The following is a 25,515-nucleotide window of genomic DNA, read 5'->3' as shown; positions in this document are numbered from 1 at the left end:
AAGGTTGATGTGGTGGGCAAGGATATGGGCTTTAAAGCAAGAAGTCGAGGAGTGTGGTGGTGAGACAATGTGTGTTGGATTACAGTCACAGTTTTGAGCTGGGAGTGTAGGTGGTTCCATCATTGGCGGAGACCCCCATGAAGAGTTTGGGAAGATGGTATATGGCGGAGTTGAATGATTTGGGAAGGGTGAGGAGGTGAGGAACAAGCTTTTGAGAGGTTTGAAGAGGATTGATGGATGCGCTTTGCCAGGTAAGTTGAAGGAATGGTGTTTGAAGTTTGCATTGATGCCACGAGTATTGTGCCCATTGATTGTTTATGATATTGCGATTGGATATGTAGAGGATGGAGGTTTTTGTGAGTGGGTTTGTGAGGCGATAGTTGGGAGTGTTATGCTGTTTGAAGAATATTGTACACCGCTCCTTTCCCTTGCCATCTCCAGGAGCTGCATGACAAGAACGCTCTTTTCTCCGATTTTTTTTGTTAATTAGTCTATGGCGCGCCAATTAAAAAAAGTGCTGACTCTGCATTTTTTTTAAAATTAATATTGTGATGCCATGAACTTTGTATCGACCTACAGGCCAAACCTTTAGTCAGATGAACTTGAAACTTTGACCACTTAGAGTATATCACTTGATCGGATGCATAGCCTAATTATGAGGTCATAGGTCACATGACATGGCGGCCATATTGGATTTCTTGAAAACCTTAAAAATGCATCTCCTTCATTTTTCGATCGATTCAGTTCAAACTTTAAACAATCGAATCCGGGCTGCCGTTGTCAACGACTCTGGCACGCACGTGTCCAATCGGGATGGAGCGACATGGTCCCGGATCATCACTGCCCGCACTTTTAATTGTTTATTGATTTTAATTATGCAATTAATCAATCAATTATTGTACACCTCTCCCACGCAATACAGTCTCTATGAGCTGCTCTGCGGTATTGCCGGGCACCGAAGGCGCCACGGCATTGCCGCGCTGGAGGATATTAATTTTTTTGGCATGGAGGCGGTGTACTTTGAATGTATCTGTACTTGTTTGTTTTTCTTGTTTGTTTGTTGTGCACTGCTCCTTTCCTATGCCATCTCCAGGTGCTGCATGACGTCATTGCTGGGCACTAAAGGGGGCCCGGCAATGACGGGCGCTGAAAGGGAGTACTCCGTTTTCACTCCGGTTTCTTGTTTTCTTGTTAGTCCGGGCGACATCTCAGCCATCCTTTGAGCTAGGAAGCTGAAATTTAGGCACAATAGTGAGCAAGTGCTTTGGCAAAAGCGGTATTTTTTGTTTTTGATTAATCAATTAATTGATGAGTTACTTAATTATTATCGATTAATTAAGTACTTATTTATTTCCTTTATCTTCTGGGCATTATTACAGGCACCTTTTGAGCTAGGAAGATGATATTTGGACACGACAGTGACCAGGTGATGTGGCTATAAAGGATATTTTTGATTTTTTGATTAATCAATTAATAGATTAATTAATTATTTATTGATTAATTAATTAATTATTTAATTTTTCCGATTAATGGCTTATTTAATTAATTATCAAAAACTTACAGCTTTGGATGAAGCACTGGTTGTTTAGATATGCCATTAGCCAATTGATTAAGAAAATATTTTTCGATCATTATAATGATTTTTATTATGCAATTTATCAATTATTGTACACCTCTCCCTCCGAATACAGTCTCCATGAGCTGTATGGCGGTATTGCCAGGTGCCAGAGGTGCCCCGGCAATGCCGCGCTGGAGGATATTTATTTATTTGGCATGGGGGCGGTCTTCTTTGAATGTATCTGTACTTGTTGCTGTTTTTATGGTCAGAGTGAAAAACTCCGGTTTCCCTTATCATCACCAACCAAGGACTTTAAAGTGGTGAAGGTGTGGGAGTTCAAGATGGTGTGGGATTAGTGATCGATTGGTGAAGAATGCTCTCCTAGAGAAGAAGGGAAGTCGGAAGTGGATTGCAAAATCAGAGTTGGATGAGATAGAGTAATGATTGCAACAGGGGGCAGTCATGGGAATTGTCCAGCACAGGAAGCATGGCTTGGGGTTGATGAAGCACTACCTACGAAAGAAAGGATGAAGATGGTTGAGAGGGAGGTGAGAAGAAAGGAGGAGGAGAGAAGCTATGTGAAAGCAAGTGGACAGGCTCGGTGGGAAGGTGTGCATGTGAGGATGTTGAAGTGGCAAGAGATTTGGAGGATGGAGCTAATACTGTTTTTCCTGTTGCAGGCAATGTATGACGTGCTTTCATCACCAGCAAACTTGATATTGTGTGGGTTGTTGCAGGATGAGATCTTCTCTTGGTGTGGAGGTCTGGGAACGATGCAGCATGCACTGTATTTGCATGCACTGTGGAGGTCTGGGAATGATGCAGCATGCACTGCATGCTTAGTAGCATTGGCAGCAGGAATATAGAGGTGGCGGCACAATCAAGTGCTGGTGGTGGGAGTGGATATGGTGCAACAAGAGCTGATGAGATCGAGAGAGAGAAGAGGGGAGAAGGAGGCTGATGAGAGAGAGGTGTTGTTTGTCAAAAAGGACCAAGTGGAAAGAGGAGGAGGTGGAAGGCAAGAGGGCTGTCAGATGCTTGTGATTGGCAGGTGGTGGCAGACCTAAAGTCGCAATTGGTATTCCCAGAGGAGATCTGTGTGACAAGGTTGCGGCCTGATATTGTCATCTGGTCAGGTGCAACAAGGCAGGTTATCTTGGGGGAATTATCATACCTTTGGAAGAGAACATGGAGAAAGAGAGGAAAGTGAGCTGGAGTACAGTGAGCTGGAGCAGAGTGTCGGGAGAAGGGTTGGCGAGTTTCTTGTCAGCCATTTGGGGTGGGGTGGAGAGGGTGTATTGGCAATTCCTTTTCTGCATGTCTTGCTCGAATTGGAGTGTGTGGAACAGAAAGAAGGAAGATGTGTGAGAGAGTGGCCCAGGCTGCCTTGAAAAGCTCACTTTGGATTTGGAGGAAGTTTATGGAGGGATGTCGAACAGTGTAGGATGAGGTTGTGTGTGGTGGGTTCTTTCAACCCAAAAAGGGTCCGGTAGTGACTGAGAGTGGAAGAGAAATGGAGATGGTTTGTGGTTGTTGTTTTGAGCAGTGTATGTCATGAGGTGAGTTATGTTTTGTATACAAAGTCGAGGCTCATGTAAGAGCAATACATAAAACACCAAAGACATAAGCAGAAAACACATTCAACGTATAATAAAGGGAGCGGGAGACAAGAGGGGGAGAGAGAGGGAAGCACAACAACAGTGGAGAACAGGGACATCGGGAGATCTGTGGCAGGGAGAGGGCTGCGGGGGGGGGGGAGGTTGGGGGTGGGGGATGGTATAAAACAAATTGACACTACTAAAAGTTTCAGGAAAGAAAACTAATTTGATAAAGGTAAATTTGGGGTGTATTAAAAGGGGTAGAAAAGATCAAGGATTTGGATGCGGAAAGATAAGAGATGGTGGTGAACAACTGTTTTAAGGACCTGGAGGAAGGAATCAGATTGAAGAGCATCTGCTAGTTGGTTGTGAATGTGTGTTTTGCTGTTGGGTGGTGTATGTTGTAAGGGTGGTTGGTTGGTTGTGTGGGTGTTGTGTGTGTGTGTGTGTGTGTGTGTGTGTGTGTGTGTGTGTGTGTGTGTGTGTGTGTGTGTGTGTGTGCGCACGCACACGTGTGTATGTGTATGTGTATGTGTATATGGGTGTGTGTGTGTGTTTTGGTGTTGAGTGGTGAACGTTATAGGGGTCGGTGGTTGGGTGGGTGCTCCACCATTTTGTTTATCTTTTCCCTCCCCCAATGCTGCAGATTCTGGGAGTGGTGTGTTGTGTTACTCGTTGTGATACTCATGTTAAAACCACTTGTATGACCATGCATTCTGGTCCTTCGGGGTCAGGATGCATGTGTTTTGATTGACCATGTGCTTCAGCCTTGGGGTTGAAGTGCATGTGTATGCTAATGGGACAGTCTTGATAGACGTGTGCCTTGGCCGTGGGGTCAAGGTACACGTCCAAGTCTGTTTAAATGCTTGATTTTTTAAACCTTTTTTTTAATTATAAAAAAGGTAGGCCAAAGCGCTGGCCTCAAAAAGCGCTGCAGATTCTGGGAGTGGAAGCTGTTGTTTTGTTGTTGTAGTTTGTGTTCTCGCTGACTGGGGATGGGGGTATGTTTGCATCCAAGTGTAGTTGCTGCATGTGGAGGCGTGTGTGCCCCTGCTGACCCACCTTCGCTGACCGTATCGAGGTTGAAGGGATACAATAACAACAACATGCATTTTAAGGCCATGTTCCCTGCTAGAGCGGGGGTTAGCCTTGCGGTCCCCATGACAATCTTCTCCATTTTGCCCTATTTTCTGCATCTCTCCTTGTTAACCCCCTTGCCCGCATTTCTTCTTCCACCATCTTTAGCCAAGTCTTTCTCGGTCTTCCCCGTCCTCTACTTCCTTCTACATTAACTTCCATCACTCTTCTCAACCAGTCACTTTCATCCTTCCTCAATACATGACCAAACCATCTCAACCTGTTCCTCTTCACAGCATCAATCACAGGCAATATTCCCATCATCTTTCGCAATTCATCATTTGTCTTCCTCTCTCTCAACGATACTCCGCACATCCATCGAACCATTCGCATTTCCACCCTTTCCAGCCTTCGTTGCTGCTCTACGTTCATTACCCATGTCTCGCTCCCATAAATCATAACACTTCTCACACATGCAGCATACACCTTTCCCTTCAGCTTCAGCGACACTCTCCTCCTCATCAGCACGCCACTCAGTTCCCGAAACTTCTTCCATGCACATCTCACTCGAGCAACCGTTGCCGAGTCTGATCCACCTTCTCCATTCAGCATGTCTCCGAGGTAGCAAAATGTTTTCACACCTTCCAGCTTCACGCCGTCTCCAAGATCCAACTCAACATTTCCTCCATCTGCAGCTCCCTCTGTGCACACCTTACATTTGAATGTAGCTGCCACACTGGATAATGACCCTCTCAGACCACTACATTTTTGATGAACCCACTCAGCACACATTGTACATTGAATGGAGTTCACTCCGACACCCTTCCTGCACACAGCACACGGCCACTTCCCAGTTCTTTCCACCTCACCACATGCTTTACCACTTGCCATCACCTTTGTCTTTCCGATATTCACCTTCAGACCTTTTGTGTCCATACATTCCTTCCACTTGTTCATCTTTTCCTTCAGTCCATCCATACTTTCCGCAATCAACACCAGATCATCTGCATACAACAACTCCCACGGTAAACCCTCCTTTACGGTCTGAGCCAGCACCTCCATCACCGCTACAAATAGTAGTGGACTTAGTACCGACCCCTGATGCACTCCCACCTTCACCTCAAACTCACCACTGTTCCCGTCCTTCGTCCTTACAGTTGTGCGTGCTCTTTTGTACATTGCCATCACTACTCTGATCAACCATTCCTCCACTCCTAACTTCCTCAATGCCCATGTCAATACTTTGCGTGGAACCCTATCGAATGCTTTCTCCAGATCAACAAACCCAAAAAACAACTTCTTCCTCTTATCCATGTACTTCTCCTGCAACTGCCTCACAATGAAAAGCGCATCTGTCGTTCCTCTTCCTGGCATAAATCCAAACTGCATTTCGTCGATCTTCACTTTCTTCCTTATCCTCCTCTCCAACACCCTTTCCAATACCTTCATTCCATGCTCCAATAACTTTATCGCTCGGTACGAGCCACACTCCAGAGGGTCACCTTTCCCCTTGTATAGAGGGACGAGGGTACTCAGTTCCCAATCCACTGGAATGCGGCCTTCTTTCACCACCAGATTACAGATCTCTGTCATTCTCTTCACACCCCAACTTCCTGCTACCTTCAACATATCTCCCACAACTCCCGTCGGCCCTCCCGCTTTTCCACTCTTCATTGCTTTTATCGCTTCCTCAACTTCCTTCTCAGTTATCTTCTCTGCCGGTCCTAAAACTGGGTTACTCTCTATGTTGCCATCCCATTCATTCTCTGTATTCAACAGCATTTCCATATATCTTTTCCATCTTCCTTTAATTCCATCTGGGTCGACAACGATTTGTCCCACTTCATCCTTCAAGCAACTCACCCCCATCACATCACACCTCTCTTTCGCTATGTGCTTTGCAATCCTGAATACTGCTTTCTGACCCTCTTCCGAATCCAAGCGTTCTCCGAACATTTTCCTACATGCCTCCTGCGCCTAAGCTACCTCTTTCTTTGCAGCCTTCCTGGCTGCCTTATAACTTTCATGCTCTGCTGTTTCTGCTCCCGTACCCTTCGCCTTCTGCCTCTCTTTGAACTTCTTCCTCTTCTCGTCAATCCTCTTTCCAACCTCAACATCCCACCACCATGTTTCCGAGTGCCTCAGTGGTCCTTTTGTCCATCCACATACCTCACCAACGGCTCCCAACAGACTAGCTTTCATTGACATCCAACCACTTTCAAGCTCAACCACATCATCCTCTACCCTACTCAGCCTCTCTTTTAATGCCTCCCTTACTGTCACCTCTTTCAACCTCCACACCTTCATTCTCGGTTGGTACTTCACCCGCCGAGCTCTCCTCGCACCTTTCACCCTTATGTCGCAGACAACCAAGTGGTGCTGTGAAGCAGCCTCCTCCCCCGGGATCACCTTTGTGTCCCGGAGGTGCCCCCTATCTCGCCGACGCACCATCAGGTAGTCAACGGTTGTCGTCGACCCACCTGACGTGTATGTAACAAGCTTATTGTCCTCTTTCTGGAACTGAGTATTACAAATCAACAAATCAGCTCCATCAGCAAACTCCAAAATCCTTTCACCTTCTCCATTTCTCACACCATATCCGTAACCCCCATGAACTCCCTCAAAACCATCCATACTCCTTCCCACATGTGTATTCAGGTCTCCTCCCACCACAACAACTTCCTCATCTTTCACGTTTTCCATCAGCTTCTCTATCGCACACCAGAACTTGTCCTTCTCTTCATCGCTTCGACCAACCTGCGGAGCATATCCCGAGATGACATTCACCAAGAGCTTTCCAATCATCATTTTCACCATCATCAACCTATCACTCACTCTAGTCACACTCACCACACTGTCTACAAACTCCTCAGAAAACAGGACACCAACACCATTCACACCCTCCGGGCACCCTTGCCACACAAAGTTGTATTTCTGTCCCTGCCTACCCTTCACCATTCTCACACCACTTCCCTTCCATCTCGTCTCTTGCACACAACATATGTCCACTCTTCTTCTGACCAATACTTCCACCACTTCTCCTGATCTCCCTGTCATTGTCCCCACATTCCATGTCCCAAACCTCAGAAACCGATCTCCACTTCGGGCTGCACCCTGCCCATATGTACTTGTGATTGTCATGGTTCTCTTTTTGAGGCAATGTTTTCATGGCCGGATGCCCTTCCTGACGCCAACCCTCTTAGTCGTCTCTTACGACACGCAAGGATACGGTGTACCTATTCTGACCAGGGCACACACTGGGAAACGTTTAAAACATGTAAATTCTGGGGGGGGGGGGGGGGGCGTCAGCATCACGACTGCGGTTTAAACATATTCCAACAATATCCAAACAGAACGATGAAAAAACAATCCGGGAAAAGTCTCCAAGCGAGAACGTGGATTTGAGAAAGAAGGAGCAGAGGCGGAAGAAAACGAGATACAGGGGGCGGGGCACAAGCCGAGACGAGGAGGAGAGCGAACAAGCACGTGTCCGGGAGGAGAGAAAAAATCAATATAGAATTCTTTGTCTCAGGAGGTGAGGTGAGGGGGAGAAAACAAAATAAAAGAAACAAGCAATACAGTGAAGGAAAGAACCCAAATCGACAAAACACCGACGGGGGGAGGGAAGCCCCAATTCACCAGGCCGCGCACGAGGTACGACTCAGAAAACGATTAACTACACACAAGTTTGCACGAACCACAAACCAACACCAACTAGAAACACACAATAACACGTACACAGCAAAATAACCAGTGGAAATTTGACAAAGACAAGAATGGGAAAACACTCAAACTTCGATGCCGTGGAGAGCTCGAAGCCGCCTCACTCGCCCGAGGAACCGGAAGTCCGGTTATGTTACAAACCGGAATGTTACTCGTTGAAGCAAAATCCATTCTGCACACATTACACTTGCAGCGATTCGCTTTTCTAGAACCTTTTTGTTTTTGTTTAATTTAACATAAATCTTGATGTTGCGAGTCCCAGATATGCACTTGTATTTTATGGGAAGTGAGTCTTGATTTCGTGATTATTTCTTGAAAAAAGGCTTCTTCTTCACTGTCAAGTTGCAACTGGACCTTATTTGTCCCGTATTACTTCTGGATTGTTCAGTTGCAAAACAGGTAGCACTTCCGTTTCTAATGTGAATATCATCTGAATGTTCCTTTTCAGAAGCACATTTTGAATCTTCTGTGACAGATGAATCGTCGTTATGTTTTCTGCCATTCACATTCACAGGAAAGACGTAATCTTATTAGTTATTATTCTCCTCGTACAATAACCAATAACCATGAAGGATGAAATAGAATAATGCTGAGGACTTCGACTGAAGGCCCAGTCAGTGCACTTTTGATCAGGTGTGTTTTGAAATTAAGTGATATATATATATATATATATATATATATATATATATATGTATATATATATATATATATATATATATATATATATATATATATATATATATATATATATAGGCCAAGTTCAAAAGCAGAATATTTTATATATATATATATATATTGTTACGGACCGCGGATAAGATGTTGTTTTTGCCGAGCGGAGGCCCCGCGGCCCTAACAGTTACCCCGACTAACCCGATTCCCGAACGTTGGCCGGATCGCGCCACAGATATTCAATAGGGAAAAGACAAAAGCGACACGGATGTGAAGAAGAAGAAGAAGACGAAAAGGTTGGAAATACTACTAAATTTATTCCTATTATTTACATGCTCAAAGTAACCAAGGAAGAAGGAAAGATAATAAAATAATATACAGAAGATATTAGAGACACAGTGCAATTATTAACTTATACAAGCTTAATTAAATACCCAGGGACAAGACACACAGAACAAACTCACGTACACAAAAGGATGGAAAGGCAGGAGGTGGATGGCTGGAGGGAAAGGAAGGTCCAATGGTACTGCAGCACGATCAGCGCGTTTAACAGCCGCCGTTCCTTCGCGGCCCTGCTCCGGAACTGCCGTCAAGGCCCCAAGCTGCTATCGTTGCTGCTGTGGCTGCGGCTGCTCTGTGGACGTCGCGTGCTTTGCCAGGACTCGTCTGGTCCAACCACACAACTGAACAACGTGCTTGCTTCTTGCCCAACTCTCTTGCTTGGTCCAACTTTGGCGAGCAAGGCGACGAATAGCAGGCTTTGTGCTTCCCTGGATGATCTCACGCAGGACCTTGCGCGCACGCTTTTGTAGCGCCTCCGGCGATCAAGCCGCCGGCCTTCAGGACACGCCCATCGGTGTGCTCACCTCGGCCCTGGTTGGTCGCGCGACCCTCTGGCTCCGCCCTTGATGACGACGGGCGGCCACGCCCTTCTTCCCCGACCCGAGCACATGTTCAATGGTGGTTTTGGAGGGGATGTAATTGGCAATCGAGGCTTGACAATGATGAAAGGGGAAAGTGAAAGGAATCTACTCTATTTCACTTGGTGCAATGGAGTGTCATCTTAATGGAAGACAAGGCCTTACCCTAATACACATAAAAAAGATATAACTATCAACCAGGGGGAAATCTATGATTGGCTGACGTGTATGCTTTATGGACTAATTATGGGACGCCCTTTGACCTTTTTACATAATTGGAGTAAGGAGGGTCCAGACTAAAGCAATAATTCACAACAATTTACTATACAATACAACACAATAAAAAAACACAATCCTCATATCCGCAACAATATATATATATATATATATATATACATATATATATATATATATATATAAAATATTCTGCTTTTGAACTTGGCCAGTGATTATGTCATAATCTATAACCGCAGCAATAAGAAGGAATAGAGTTGTAATCGATTATGGAAACCTGGATTATAAAAATAATTAGTAATCATATGCCAAAGAGTAACTTATTCAACATCCTCAACTAATCCCATCTTTTTGTGGGGTCAGGTGAAGATTATTTCAGTCTTTCACAAACTGGCTGGTCAGGTTTGACTGCACAGCAAGTTATTTCGGCAGAAATTTGTAATTTGTTTCAGGTTCCGGAAATCACTCGCCTACTCTTTGTAAAGACAACATGGGATCTTTAACGCCCACCAACAAATGCTAACAGATTGGACACCCAGCTTAACGTCCATCCGACGGACTGCAAACTTTGCGATTCAATGCCTTTCCTGCTAAGCACTAGTCCACAGATTTATAGTCCGGTCTGTAATTTAACCCACGCTGGACATCCCATCTACACATCCCATGAGACTCGAGTGAATGAAACTAGATGGGACTTCTCGGGCTCCTCCAGGTGCTGTTTTCTTTTTTTTTCTGAAAAAGAACGACCTCAAACCTCAAGATTCTCTTTTCCATTATGACAGACCAGACCTCCACTCCAGTGGTCAGATAGCCGTTTGCGTCAATATTTCAATCCCCACATTGCCCATTCTCTGGAATATCCACTCACTCTCTGGAATATCTCTGGCTGCACAATCCTCTGCACAACCTTAAATGTCTGTTTCATCGAATATTCACCCAATGATTACTCTACTCTATACACCTCTCTTTCTGCTAAAATGGACCAAATACCATAATAGACACCCATCTCAAATTGAATTCCTCATCTGTGACATTTCCATATTGCTGAGAAGTGGAACTTCTTTTTTTCTTCTTCTTGTATTTGCACATTCATGCTTTATCAATGCATTTTCTAATCTTTACCCCAAAGAAGAACGCACAGTGCAAGGGGGGCTAGAGCTCAGAACTGTACAGAACACGTATCACACGCAAATCGTAAAACTGATAGATATAATCTGATAATGACTTGCTTCAAAAAATTTTTTAACCATTATTTATATTATTAAAGCTTTTCACAAATAACGTCATTTACTGCTGCTACTTAATACACTCAATTTTCAGGTACTATTGCGAAATGTTTATAAAACTCCAGTCATTTTGATAATTGATAAACTGGATTTCGGAAGTTGCACAAACAGTAAACGGGGTAGAGTGTTCGAAATGTGACTTTCGTCGTATTTTCCATATTTAATATTTTTTGAAACAAGTGTCTGTGAATCCAGAAAAATATTAAGGCTGAAATTGACTTGCAATTCTATGTTCGCAATATAGGCACTGCTGATATCCGCAGTTAATTCCACGAGATGTATGGATTTAGTTGGAATTTCCATTTGGCACCAGGCAGTATTGAGATGAAATGAATAAAAATGGCAGATGTATTAATTCATAGCATAATATTTTCAGGAAAATAAATTTCTATTTGGGGCCATCTACATATTACATACACATGTAGTTTGGGAACTTAATTTTGTATACAAGATCGAGGCTCGTGTAAGAGCTAACATTAATCACATGAAGACAAACTGGCACATACAACATAAGATAAAGGGAGTGGGAGACAAGATGGGGGAGAGAGAGGGAAGCACACAAGCACAACATTTGAGAGCAGGGACATCGGGAGATCTGTGGGAGGGAGAGGGCTTGGGGGGAGGAGGCACGGGAATGGGGGGGGGGGGGTGGGAGAGGTATAAAACACATGGACACTGATAGGACTTCCAGGAAAGAAGTCGGAATTTCAATAAAGTGGATCTGGGGTGAATTAACGGGGGTAGAAAAGATCAAGGTTTTGGATGGGGAAAGATAAGAGATGGTGGTGAATTGAACTGAACTTTGAGAAATGAAGGGGATTTGGAGATGTAAAGAAAATCTGGTGGGAGAAGCTGAAATGAGAGCAGAGCATGAAGGTTGGGAAGGTGGATTTAGGGAACATTCAAATTTTTATAATTTATTGACTCTTTACATAAATACCTTAGACTTAGAGGTTTGCGCACTGGCAGCCTGAGCTATAAAATACCACCTGGTGTTTCACGTGCAGGGAGATGCATCAATATGTCAGGCCGTCCATCAGAAGTACGCAAGATGGAGGTCCTTTTGCCAGTATGGGGGCGTTGGTGGATGTAAAATATGTGAACAATATATTTCCAAAGAGTAGGTGAGTTATTGTCAAAACTGAACAAATTACAAATTTCCTGACACAGGCAAATAGCAGACCTGGCCAGTCGGTGGTCGAAAGACTTGGGCCATGCAGAATTGTCCACCTCCACCCCCGTCCAAGCCCAACCGCAAGAGGTGGGAATCATTGGGCCTGCTAAAGAACAACAAGAAAGGTGAAGAATTCATTAAACTTGTCAATTTTAGTTCCATAACTCGGGAAATGACCTTTTGCATATTTAATGCGGACACCTTTGTCTACATTATAACGGTATTATGCTGCAATTGCAATCACATTGATCAGCAGACAGTTTCCTCCATGCATCCAACAACCAGTTATGTCCCACATTCATTCATTATCTAAAGTGCCGCCATTCTGGGGTGAAATTGCTGCTATCTGGGAACCGCACGTCCTGCTGTGCTATCAGCCGTCAGTTTGCGCTCCAACTTTCTCATGCTACTAGTTATTCGTTCCTTCGTCTAGGCTCTTTGTGAACACCCAATACTTCACCTCGTACCATGGTACAAGAGCCTGTGCTTTGCAAAGAAAAGTTTTACGAAAAAAGTTTTGTTTTTTTCCATTTTTGAAAACTTTCCAAAAGTTGTATTTTTCCCCATCATTTTAGACTTTGTGCATCCAAAGCTGCATCTAATCATTCTACTCTTTCAAAATCTCTTATTTCCAAGACCAGCCAAAAAGGGATCAAGTATCTGAGCAATAATTGTTTGCTTCTTTTCCGGTCAATATCCACCCTTGATTTAAGTTGGCGCTGCACGTAGTATGCAAACAAACTTGGCCTCACTGGTCTGAACTTTCCTACTTTCATGCTAAAGTTCTCTCCTAGCTCTTGCGTCTTCCTTTTTGCCACAATGTATTAGCTCATGGCTTTCTCTGGACGAGGTGAATGTAAGGGAGGGTGGCGCGGTGAGGGATGGCATGCCAGCTGCACAAAGTTATCTATCCTTGTCTTATGAGTGTGCCAGCCTGCGCCAACCACAAGAGAAAAGCGGTTTTGAACCCCATCTGTATCGTGCGAATGTTTGACCACAAACTTTGAACAGACAGATTGATCGATCGGAAGAAACTTTTCAAACAATGTAAACACACAAAGGGTTTGAGAACGGCGTTGTTGTGACGTCACATGAGGGATCACCGGACTAAAGTGGTCCATCTTTCGTTTGATTACGAGGAGATTGCTCTCCAACCCTCAATTTCACCTTACCTTCAATTAACTTTCACGTTGGACTATATTTTGGCTACCTGAGATGGCTCTTAAGGGTCTTGGGCGTCCCCGGGTTATGTTTGAATTGTCCGACGTCTGCCGGTGATTTTCCAATGGTCAGCCTCAAGAAAGATTCTCAAGTAGGTCCTCCTCCCATGCTTTACAGAGGGAGGTTTAAAAGAGGGTGGGACGTCAGAGATGTTTGTTTGGGAGTGTTAGGGTGGGTGGAGAGCAGGGGCAGGAGGGTTCTCTGTCTGAGCTGTGCGCTCCCCTCGACTCGTCGCCTCTCCAGCGAATACATGGGGCCACTCTCTCAGCTGCTGTTCTACCCTCGAGATTTCCACCGTGACTCGTCTCTGAAATAGCTGGCACGGCACTGCCGGGATAACAAGGAGCGAATAAAACTTTTTTTGCTCTTTTGTGGTCTCCACCTCAGTGCTTCGTTCTGCCCGTTGCTCCAGACAGACCCTGTGCCGCCGTGTGAATGCCTGAAGCCATCGTCGACATGACATTACTGGGGCCCGAACGCTCACTGCTCATTCGGAATAAATTTCGCTCAGGTACCGAGTTCCACAGGTTCAACTGCTACCTGTTTTATTTATTTATTACTACACATTCATTTTCCCTTGTATATCCTCTTGGGTGCTAGTCCATGGCAATGCCCAGTTTGAGCGTCTCTCCTTGGATTCGAGGATGCCTTCTGGTCGTTCCCTTCCGTCTCATTTCACATCTTCCTTGAGTGAGTGGATGATCCACTTAATCTACCGTTGACTCATTCATCTTTATTGGCATTTCTTCTTCGGAGTTTGTTTCCTTTCTTCTTCTGTCTTTAGGTGTGTTACAACTTTCTTTCTTTCTTTTTCTACTTTTATTTCTCACCGCAGCTAATGTTTGTTGTCTTTTCGGCACTCCTGCATTCAGGGTGTTCATTGCCTTTCGGTCAAGGGGTTTTACGTTTTATTTTATTCCACTTGTCTTTGTTCAATAAACATTTTGTCCTGCTGATCTCGGTACTTAGGAAGATGTATAGCTTCTTCTTTTTTTCCTTTAGAAAGTTTGTACCTATTTTCCCCCGGATTGCGCTCTAGCAGGGAAAATGGCCTTAAAATGCCTGTTGTTGTTGTTGTTGTTGTTGTTGTTGTTGTCTTTAGGAAGTTTGTAGAACTTTCCAGAACTGGTGTGAACACACCTCTGTTTGGTTTTCTCTTTCTCCCTGAGTTCCTGTAATTCCACATTACACCAAATTTTCTTTGGCATAGTAATAAACAAAATATGTCTCTCCAAACCTCCATGTTGAGAGTTTTAACAGAGGTCATCATGGGGTCAGCATCAAACGTTCTGTACTTGCAAATGATGCATTTCTCAATGTCAGGTGCTTAATGAGACTATATGTTTGCTGGCAACGTTTGTTCTGAATTTGCAAAGCTCGTGGTTCCAGGATCACTAAGGTAATTGGCTGCTTAGCATCTTGCTGATTATTTTAAGCTGTTGCTTATTCGCCCGTTTTTACACTACCCGTGGAGGCTAATCCGTCCAACTTTAACATGCACACCTACCGACCTCGCTTTGGATCTTTCAAAATTTTACTTTGAAATCTTCGTCTCCTTGTACAGTCGGTGTTTTATATCAGTTGCACAAGGTTAGCGTAAAAAGAATGATAAAAATTATGCAAGCACGGGGGAGTTCAACAAGTCCTATAAATGATACTAAAAATAGTCTCAAACACCAAGATTATTTTTAATTTCCAATATACGGTATACGTGTATATTATGAATAAGAACTTTGTAAGAACTTTTTGAACTTGACCCCTATTTACATATTGAAATAGCAATGATATACAGCGTGTTTATGGAGGTACACTGTATGTATACATTATGGTTTATGGGTATACTGTACTGTACATATATACTGTACAGTGACACTACACGTTGATGAATACATACTGTACTGTATATTACACACATAATATACAGTATATGTGCATGATATATTATCTATACATGTACTGTATATATATATATATATATGCATTGCTTCACAAAGTGCATTGTCTCACTGTTAGACATTAAGCTGGGTGTCTCATCTACTAGTATTTGAGGATTGGTAAAGATTCTCTGGTGACTTTCCTGAAGAGCAGAGGAGTTATCATTCGCACCCTGAACAAATATAAAAACATTTCCGCACATCAGCTCCAGTCAACTTTCACGCCTAGCCAGCCGATTAGTGAAAGACTTGGGCAAAAACTTTCTCCGGACAATCCCACCAGAATGTGGGAATAATTGGGGCCAATAAAGATGTAGTATTAGTAGTGTGTGTGTGTGTGTGTGTGTGTGTGTGTGTGTGTGTGTGTGTGTGTGTGTGTGTGTGTGTGTGTACATGCTGCATAACATATACAGTTTTTGTTCATAATTATATCTTGTAGATTATCATTACATACAAGTACATGTTCATATATATATATATAATTTATTTTTTTTATGGGATATTGCGCACCACAAAGCCTACAGGGCCATACGAGGTGGGGCTACACAAAAGAAAGAAAAAGCAGAAACAACCAGCCCCTTGGATTGAAACAAGACAAATATAGAAAGTTGTCTCTTCACAGAACAAAAAGGGCTGGGAGGGGTTAACTAGTCCACTTCGAGACCCCCATTACTTATATTGTGTACATTGTTGATATTATGATGTACAGTATTAGGTTTAAAACAATTGTACAATGTTTCGATTCTGTAATCGGTACTAGCCTTCAAGTACCATTTGAACGTGAATGTTGTATCAGATGAAGTAATTGCGCAATTTTAATCACTAGGGCATGCCCGTACGTGGGTGCCCGTTCCTTGCCAAAAAAAATAAATAACGCAACCCATACGCTCTACCCCGCCCGTACGCCCGTACGCCCGTAAACAAAAAAAACAACGCTCTTCGCTTCCGCCCTTCGCTCTGACTGAATTGGGAGAAATAATGCGCATAAGAAATCGAGAAATTATTATTTTCTCCGGAAGAAATCGAATTACGAACCGTAATGGCGCACGCGCTCGGCTCGGCTCGCTCTCACATCGGCCACGCCTACGCAATAACGCGTTCTGTGATTGGCTGCCGGAAGTGCAGTCTTCACTGTCCGGAAGGTCGCAAATCACAGTTACGATGAATCGCAAATTAGTTTTAATTAGTTTTAAAACATAGTTTAACGGCAACATAGTTTTCCAACGTGAAATAAATGAATACGCTCTCAAATGTGCCGTCCGAGGCAGAGTCTGTTCGCCACGTTCGGCACACGTGATAGCTCGCTGCTCTCTGATTGGTTGAATCGTTTTTTGGACATAGCTCGGTAACTACTTCTCCGATTAATATGAAACCTTGAAAAGGCACATCCTCGGGTCCCCAGCAATATACCTGGCAAGTTTCAAGTATATCGGACCCGTGGTTGTCGAGAAACAGCGGTCACAGACATACAGACATACAAACATACAAACATACAAACATACAAACATACAAACATACAAACATACACACAGAGATTACTGGAATTATAGATAGATGATGTCATGTCATGGCGTTTGAATGTCCTTTGTTGAACCTTATACAGTTAACAGAGCAATGGGCAGTTTGTTTGCACAAGAAGACTCTTCTATTTGCATGTGCGTGTCTTGGTGTCACGGCAAATTATTTGGGGGTATTGGGAGTAAGACGAGGGATATTCCTACTCTTTTTGCAACTTATGTTATGGCTCGAAATCTTCCCCCTTATTGTGGGGTCTGTTGGGGAACATTTTTGGGCCCAAGCCTTTCACGAACCGACTGGCCAGGACTGTCGCTCTACTTACTGAATGTGACAGGAAATTCCATTTTGCTCAGGGTGCCGGCGATAACTCGCCTACTCATTGCGAAGGACAGCGTGTTGTCTTTAACGTCCACGAACTAACGCTGACAGACGGCACGCCAGGTTTAACGTCCATCCGTACCTACGGAAACACCGGGATGACAGGTTGTAGTTGGGTCTGGATTCAAACCCAGGCTAGACATCTTAGAGGCGAGTGCACATACATTTTAGGCCGCCCTACCAGCCCAAGTGTTTATAGTTTAATTTCAGCTCTACAGGGAATTTTTTTTTAATAAACATCCAAAATGAAACAGCGACAATGTTCTCTACAATTTATTCGTTAGAAGCAGTAAATTACCGGTCGCGTTAGGTGTGCCATGAACATATCGTGCCATTGTGCTTTTAGACTGTCCATGCAATAACATATGTCAGCTCTTCATATACAGCACAGCACAGTAATGATATAATGATGTTTATACTTTTATACCTTCACCTTGTAATACTTACTGTCTCTTCGCTCTGCCCAATCTGAACGGATTCCAATTTTCAAATTAAACAACAACCAAATATATTGAGTTGAACTAGTAAGTGGGAGATTGTCCTGAATTGCCACGACGAGTTTTTTTTCTTTTCTGTCTACTTCTTCATTTCCCTTTTGTCCTTCAACTCTGCTGTCCACTCTATCTGGGCAAACAACTGGCGATGCTAATGAGAGTTTATATTACGTACATATTATTCCAGTTTGTGTTACATCTTTCCACTTTAAAATATTGAAATGTGCAGCAATCTTTGTTAAAGATGAATCTATCAGACAACTCGATCATGGGTAGTGATTTATTGCGTACCGCGCTCGATCCCCTGGAAAATGTGATCAGACTCTTAAATTTGGCCAAATGTTTCTGGAACCTGGCATCCTTCGGAAGTGATGGACACTTTGTCTTTTCTGCATTCGCTTTCAGCCTTTGCAACTCCTGTGGTCCCCCTTCACATACACCTCGTATCCTGTAACATATAGCCAATTTTGCCCCAACTTTCCACAGTCATTCTTTGAAAAAAATAAAATAATAACTATATATATATATATATACATACATACATACATATATACATACATATACATACATATACATATATAAATATACATATATAAATATACATATATAAATATACATATTTACATACATATATATATATATATACATACATATATACATACATATACATATACATATAAACATACACAACAACATACACATATACATACACATATACATACATATATACATACATATATACATATACATACATATATACATATACACATAGACATACATATATACATACATATACATATACATATAAACATACACATATACATACACATATACATACATATATACATACATATATACATATACATACATATATACATATATATATATACATACATATATACATACATATACATATACATATAAACATACACATATACATACATATATACATATACATACATATATACATATACACATATACATACATATATACATACATATATACATACACATACTGTATACATATATACATATACATATACATATACATACATATATACATATACATACATATATACATATATACATCCACATATATACATATATACATACACATATACATACATACATACATATATACATATATACATAAATACATATATACATATATACTAACACATACTGTATTACTGTATGCATATATACATATATACATACACATATACATACATATACATACATATATACATACATATATATGCATATATAGTATATACATATATACATTCATATATACATACATATATACATATACATATACATAATATATACATACACATATACATACATATATACATATATACATATATACATATACATATATACATACACATATACATACATACATATACATACATATACATATACATATACACACACACACACACACACACACACACACACACACACACACACACACACACACACACACACACACACACACACACACACACGGCCTTCTCCATGAATATATTAAATCAGGAACAACAACAACACAACCCGGCTTCAGCAAACGTGTTCCACACTGTTGAGTTTGCAGCAACACCTTGCTGTCCGGCCTGGCCGGATTTAGCCGGTCCATCTGTTTGCGGCCCATCAGACAACTGCTCCGAGTCGATCCAATGGCCCGAGTGGCCGAGCAGCGCTTATCCTGACCTTCTCGGCAGCTCGCGTTTCGGCGCGTCAGCTGCTGGCAGTGGCTGCGCATCAGCTGTCGGCATCGCTAATCTCACGCCGTGCACCAATGGGCCCAGGTCCTGCGGATCTGGGACTTTCTTTTGATTCTTCTTGGTGTCGTTTGTTCTATTGACGTTCACAGTGTGATTTGGGTGTATAACCTACATTGTGGTTGAGGTTGGGGGAGAGACGAGAATGCTAAACCCAAATGGTTTATCAATCTATGAGTGGATTCTCTCAACGAATGGTGATTTAGTAAATTTGAACAATTGGACTAAAAAACCTACAACTTTCCTCCACAAAGAAACCCTTCCATCTACGTAATAGGAATAGAAAACCTACTTCCGGTGATCACTGGGAAGACATCTTCTTTTTTTTTTGGCCTCAGACACAATTATATGAACATGATCGTATTTCTACACCTGTAAGTTGTCTACGTGATAGGTATCAATGTTCATTATCACATGTAGTTCATGTTTTGGGTTTTACAATGATTGCACACTCATAACAAATAACGGGTGTGATTATTCCCTCTGGACCATGTTGATGGAGGCCTTTGCCCTGCAGTGGACTAAATAGGCCGGTGAAGTAAATTTCTTCCCCATGTCTGAACCTAGAATCGGACTTCTTGCGCAGGTTTGTCGAAATATGGTTTTCCTAGGGACAGAATGAAATAATCTTCATGCTACAGACATGAGATGACTCGGTTCTCAACTCTCTCGTGGAGACGATACATCTCGTGGAGACGATAGAGTTGTCCTTGAATTTATCCATGAAACCGTTGAAGACCCGCATCATTTTCTCTCTACTATCCCAACAGGCACCAACGTGGAATGATGTCCCTGCCTGCTCATGACCCCCGAACGAAATGCGTGCGATTACGAGGTATTTCCTATGTGGACACGTGCCGGGTACAGTCCTTGCGCAAACGCCACGGAACCTCCATGGAGTTGAGGGAGAAGGTGATGCAATCGTGCACTCAATGGGTGATGACCTGGGTCGTACGGTGGTGAATTTCTTCATCCTTAAGTTGGATGTATTGGAGGAAATGGCAACGTGATGGTCACATTGACCATGTCATTCAAGACAAATACATCAATAACAATAACTAGACTATTCACCTTCACTCCTTCATTCCTCGTTACTCCCGCCTCTGGAACAAACTCCCTCACTCTCTTCAAGCCCACTCCTCCCTCCGGGTCTTTAAAACAGCTGTTCACCACCATCTCTTATCTTCCCCCATCCAAAACCTCGATCTTTTCTACCTCCGCTAATTCAAATCCTGGAAGTTCTAGCAGTGTCCATGTGTTTTATACTTCTCCCACTCCCCCCCTTCCCATGCCCACACCCACCCTTCCCATGCCCTCCCCAACCCCCTTCCCATGCCTCGTCCCCCCAAGCCTACTCCCTCCCACATATCTCCCGATGTCGCTGTTCTCCACTGTTGAACTTGTGTGCTTCCCTCTCTCTCCCCATCTTGTCTTCCGCTCCCTTTATTGAATGTTTTGATTGTCCGATTGTTTTTTTTGTGATTGATGTTACCTCTTACATGAGCCTCGATCTTGTATACAAAAAAAAAAAAGTATCGTTCATATCTGAAGGATACACACATGGAAGTCTTGCAATCGTGACTGTAAATGCGTCATCATTTTGCGGGTTATCCTGCATGAACCACTTAGCAGTCACCGTGGTTAACCTCTTCACTAAAACTGTCTTGCAGAACATGAAAGGGTTTGTGGAGACAAAAAATGGAGACAAAAGTTTGAATGTAACAATTGAACTATTGAGGGCGGACTAGCAATTCACTTGGGACGGCATGCCTACTTGATCACAGTTGTGTGTGCACAGGCCTTCGGACAGGTGGCTTGGCTGCAAATTGGGGAGCGCACGGGCAGCGCTGCCTCGAAGGATGAACACTTTTGATTTGAGGCCTAAACATTGCTGGTACAGACTTGCAACGCATTCGCGCACCACCCATGCACCACGTCCGTACAGGTGTTGCGTCTGTACACACGACCTGTGCAATTTTTACGTTTGGTTCTCTGTTTTTGTTGTTTCTATTGTTCCTAGGTTGTTAGGTTTACTCATAAGGAACCACACAAGGAATTTCAATGCAGGAAGAGGCCATTATAGGCCCATCAAGCCTGCGCAATCCTGCTAATACGCATGTAACCCTCTATCCCCAATGCTTCTAGGCACTTACCAATTCTACTTAAATCCACCCACTCTCTCAGGTGCCTCCACCTTTCCAGGGAGACAATTCCATGCATTAACCTCTCTCGAAGTGAAACACCCATTTCTGAGCAAACCTCATCCTATCGCTATTAATTCCGCAGAAAAGAGAACTCTTCTGCACTTATTCTGTCCATAATCTTCCACATCTATATCAGACTCCCTCCTTGTTTTGTCTGGTTTTGTCTGATGTCTGGGTTCAATCTTATTCCCAACTATCATCTCCGATTGGTGTGTCGCAGACATTGTGTCGCATGAATGAATGTGCCATCCCTGGATTGCCCTGTGATCTGCTGGACATACATGACGTCACGGTGTATTTAAGTTGATGAACAGTTGCCGACTTATCGCCGGTACCCAAAACAAATTACAACTTCCTGCTTTAAGTGGACTGCTCTTGCATATTTCTTGACCCGAGGTTACATTGACTAGTTTCTGGGTTTGCTTCCCCAGGTTTTCACAATTGTATGTGAATGGCCATTTTGAACTGTGAAAGGCAGCTATTATTATTATTGTTTTATCATTATTTCTTTATTATCGTTATTAGTAGTTATTATCATTACCAGCTTGTTCTTGCTAATGACCATGCTGTGCAATGTTCCAAATGTACTGTAGTGTTTACCTGCACCAGTTGTACATGTATAATTGCACAGAACAGACTGTTAGGTGTGCGTTTTATTGCCTCACACACTAACCTGCTCGCAATTCAAAGTGTCCCAGAATAGACCGGGACGAAAAAATTAAAACTGTGCACACGTCTGTGAAGGATCCATTTCGGCAGCGGTTCCAAAGTCGTACACAAGTTTAGAGGAGGGATTATGAGTTCTTGAGCTGCTTGCGGTAACTGGAGCTGAGACCAGAGTTTAGAAATGAAGTAATGAAACGAGCTTCCTCTTTGAGCCACGCAAGCATGGACACATTCACTCATGCTTACAAGTGCATTACGTGCACACACACACACACACACACACACACACACACACACACACACACGTGCAGGCACAAACACACACACACACACACACACACAAACATGTGCAGACACACACACACACATATACCCACACACCTACACACACACGTGTGCAGACACAAACCCACACACACACACAAACATGTGCAGACACACACACACATATACCCACACACCTACACACATGTGCAGACACAAACACACACACACACACACACAAAACAGCACACACACACACAAAATAGCACACACATACACACACACGCACCCACAAACAAAACAGCACACACATACACACACACATCAAACTACTACACACATACATATGCACAAATACATACACATATGCACACATGCACACACACATATTCACAGACACACACACACACACACACACACACACACACACACACACACATGCACCAACAAACATGCAACACAGACACACACACACACACACACACACACACACAAAACAGCACACACATACATATGCACACATACAGACTTGGCATTTAATATGGAATATTTTTTTTGGGGGGTGAACTTACTTTTCAAGATGACTTAGAACCAAAAGTTCATTGGAATTATGTTGAAATTATTCTAGATTTTGTTATTGTGACCTTTAAAAGAAACAAAAACCACATTTGACATTTCGAAACAAATAAATTGATCCTTGAAAGTGATGTAAACTGATATCGAACTCAATTCATGGACAGTATTGTGTTAAACTTCGGTACGTTTTCCAGAAGTGTCTCTTTATTTTGCACATTAGCCAAATTTTTTTTTAACAAAAACAAAAGTTAAATTACGACTGGGATTACGGACAGTAAAATTACAGTTCAGTACTTCGTGTAACCCCCACGAGCATTCAGGAGAGCACGTAAACGTTGAGGCATGCTGTTCACGACATTTGCCAAGGTTTGGACAGGAATCGCTTGCCATGCAGCCTGCTGCAATTCACGCACAGAGGTCGGCTGCTGGTCCAAGTGGTCGATTTGACGCGTTAATTCTGCCCACAAGTTCTCTATCGGATTCATATCCGGGGACATGGCAGGCCACTCCATATGCTCTACACCACGGTCAGCAAGAAAGTTTTGGATCATGCGAGCTCTATGAGGCTGTGCATTGTCATCTTGGAAGACAAAGTTTCCTCAAAAGGCTGCACGAGCAAATGGAAGCAATGTTTCTTCCAGAATGGCCCTGTACTTGAACTGGTTCAGGTTTCCATTCAGAACAACCAGGTCAGTTTTGCCCCCTGCATGAAAAGCAGCCCAAACGGTCACCCCACCACCTCCAGCTTGGACTCTTGGCACTATACAATCTTTGTTGTATGCTCATGCACTTGTCTGCGCACTCGGACGTGGCCATCTTGACGATAGACCAGAAATCTAGACTCGTCACTGAAGATCACGTGATTCCAGTGTCCTGGCTGCCATTGACGGTGCTCTCTGGCCCACTGCAATCGGCGCTGGCGGTGTTGTCTGGTCAGGCGTGGCTTTCTCAGGGGACGCCTGGCACGATAGCCTGCTTGAACCAGTCGTTGGTTGACTAGCCTTCTGGATACAGGCACATTTGTCAGTTGCTGCCACTCAGCCCTAAGCCGATTAGCTGACTTGGTACGGCCATTGCGGACTAACCGGTGCAGCTGGTGATCATCCCTCCTTGTGGTTCTGCGGGGACATCCTGGCCTCGGTATTGGAGTAGGGACACCCCTCTGAGGATTTCGTTTCAGAATCTTTGACACCTGACCTTGAGTGATTCCATACTGCCGAGCAATAGCACGCTGTTTCATGCCGTAATTTATTAAGCCACCACTCCATGACAAACAGCAGTCAAGTTGACGGACCATCTTCAGAGGAAGCGGCGATAGCTTTTGGAGACGTGCAGCAGTTGTTTTCCACTAATACTGAACGCAACAACCCTTGTATGCCCGACTGTGAAGCCAATCATCAAATGCACCTTTTCGTACATTTTGCCACACCACCTGTGATATAATCCTGTTGTTGACTTCTTGCTGCGACAGACAATCAGTGACATGGTTCTTTTAACAAACAAATCACCGAAGTGTAAAATAAACTCACCAGATTGATATACTGAGTTAAGAAAGTAAACCCAAGTCAAGAAAAAAAAAATATTCCATATTAAATGCCAAGTCTGTACATGCACATGCACACACACAAAACAACACACACATACACACATCCACACATACACACACACACACACACACACACACACACACACACATCCACACATACACACACACACACACACATCCACACATCCACACATCCACACACACTCACACACACACACACACAAACATACACACACAAACATACACACACAAACATACACACACAAACATGCTCTCGGAGACACAAATAACTTTCAGAAGTTTGTCAATTTGATTTTGTTTTGCATTAGATATCCTTTTCCCTTTTAATTGCTTTCTTCCTATTATTCTCTCTGCTCTATAATTATGGACTTTATGTGACACACATTAGTGTTTCAGGTCTCTTGAGGACATGACATGTTTTTTCCCCTACAAATCCAATCTATATCTGCATTTAAAAACCCTTATTCTCTTATATAACCTGTTGACTCGGAATTGGCAAAGGAATGCCTTTGAAATTTGAAAACGAGTCCCGTACTTACTGAAATAATCTCTTTATTTCTCTTTCTTTCATTTTGTCTTTCTTTATTGATATACATCCGTCTTTCCATCTCTCTATCCCTCTGTCACATCACACATGACATCATATTCTTGGGTTTTATTCACCTGC

General features: G+C 42.9%; 1 long non-coding RNA gene across 2 annotated transcripts in view; it reads left to right on the top strand.

The window, feature by feature from the left end:
- Positions 1–25,515, top strand: part of LOC144892063 (uncharacterized) — a 442,917-nt gene that overhangs the window by 334,972 nt on the left and 82,430 nt on the right. The window contains exon 1 of one of the 2 annotated variants that reach the window (XR_013623373.1): positions 13,645–13,971. The exons of the other annotated variant lie outside the window; for it this stretch is intronic. This is a non-coding gene — a long non-coding RNA (uncharacterized LOC144892063). Of the gene's footprint in view, positions 1–13,644; positions 13,972–25,515 lie in introns of those variants that run through there. 2 annotated transcript variants of the gene reach the window in all.

Source organism: Myxine glutinosa, chromosome 5 (assembly GCF_964187855.1).
Source record: "Myxine glutinosa chromosome 5, kmMyxGlut1.1, whole genome shotgun sequence".
Lineage (NCBI taxonomy): Eukaryota > Metazoa > Chordata > Myxini > Myxiniformes > Myxinidae > Myxine > Myxine glutinosa.
The sequence above is the reverse complement of the archived record's forward strand: the minus strand, read 5'-3'. Positions and strand labels throughout refer to the sequence as shown.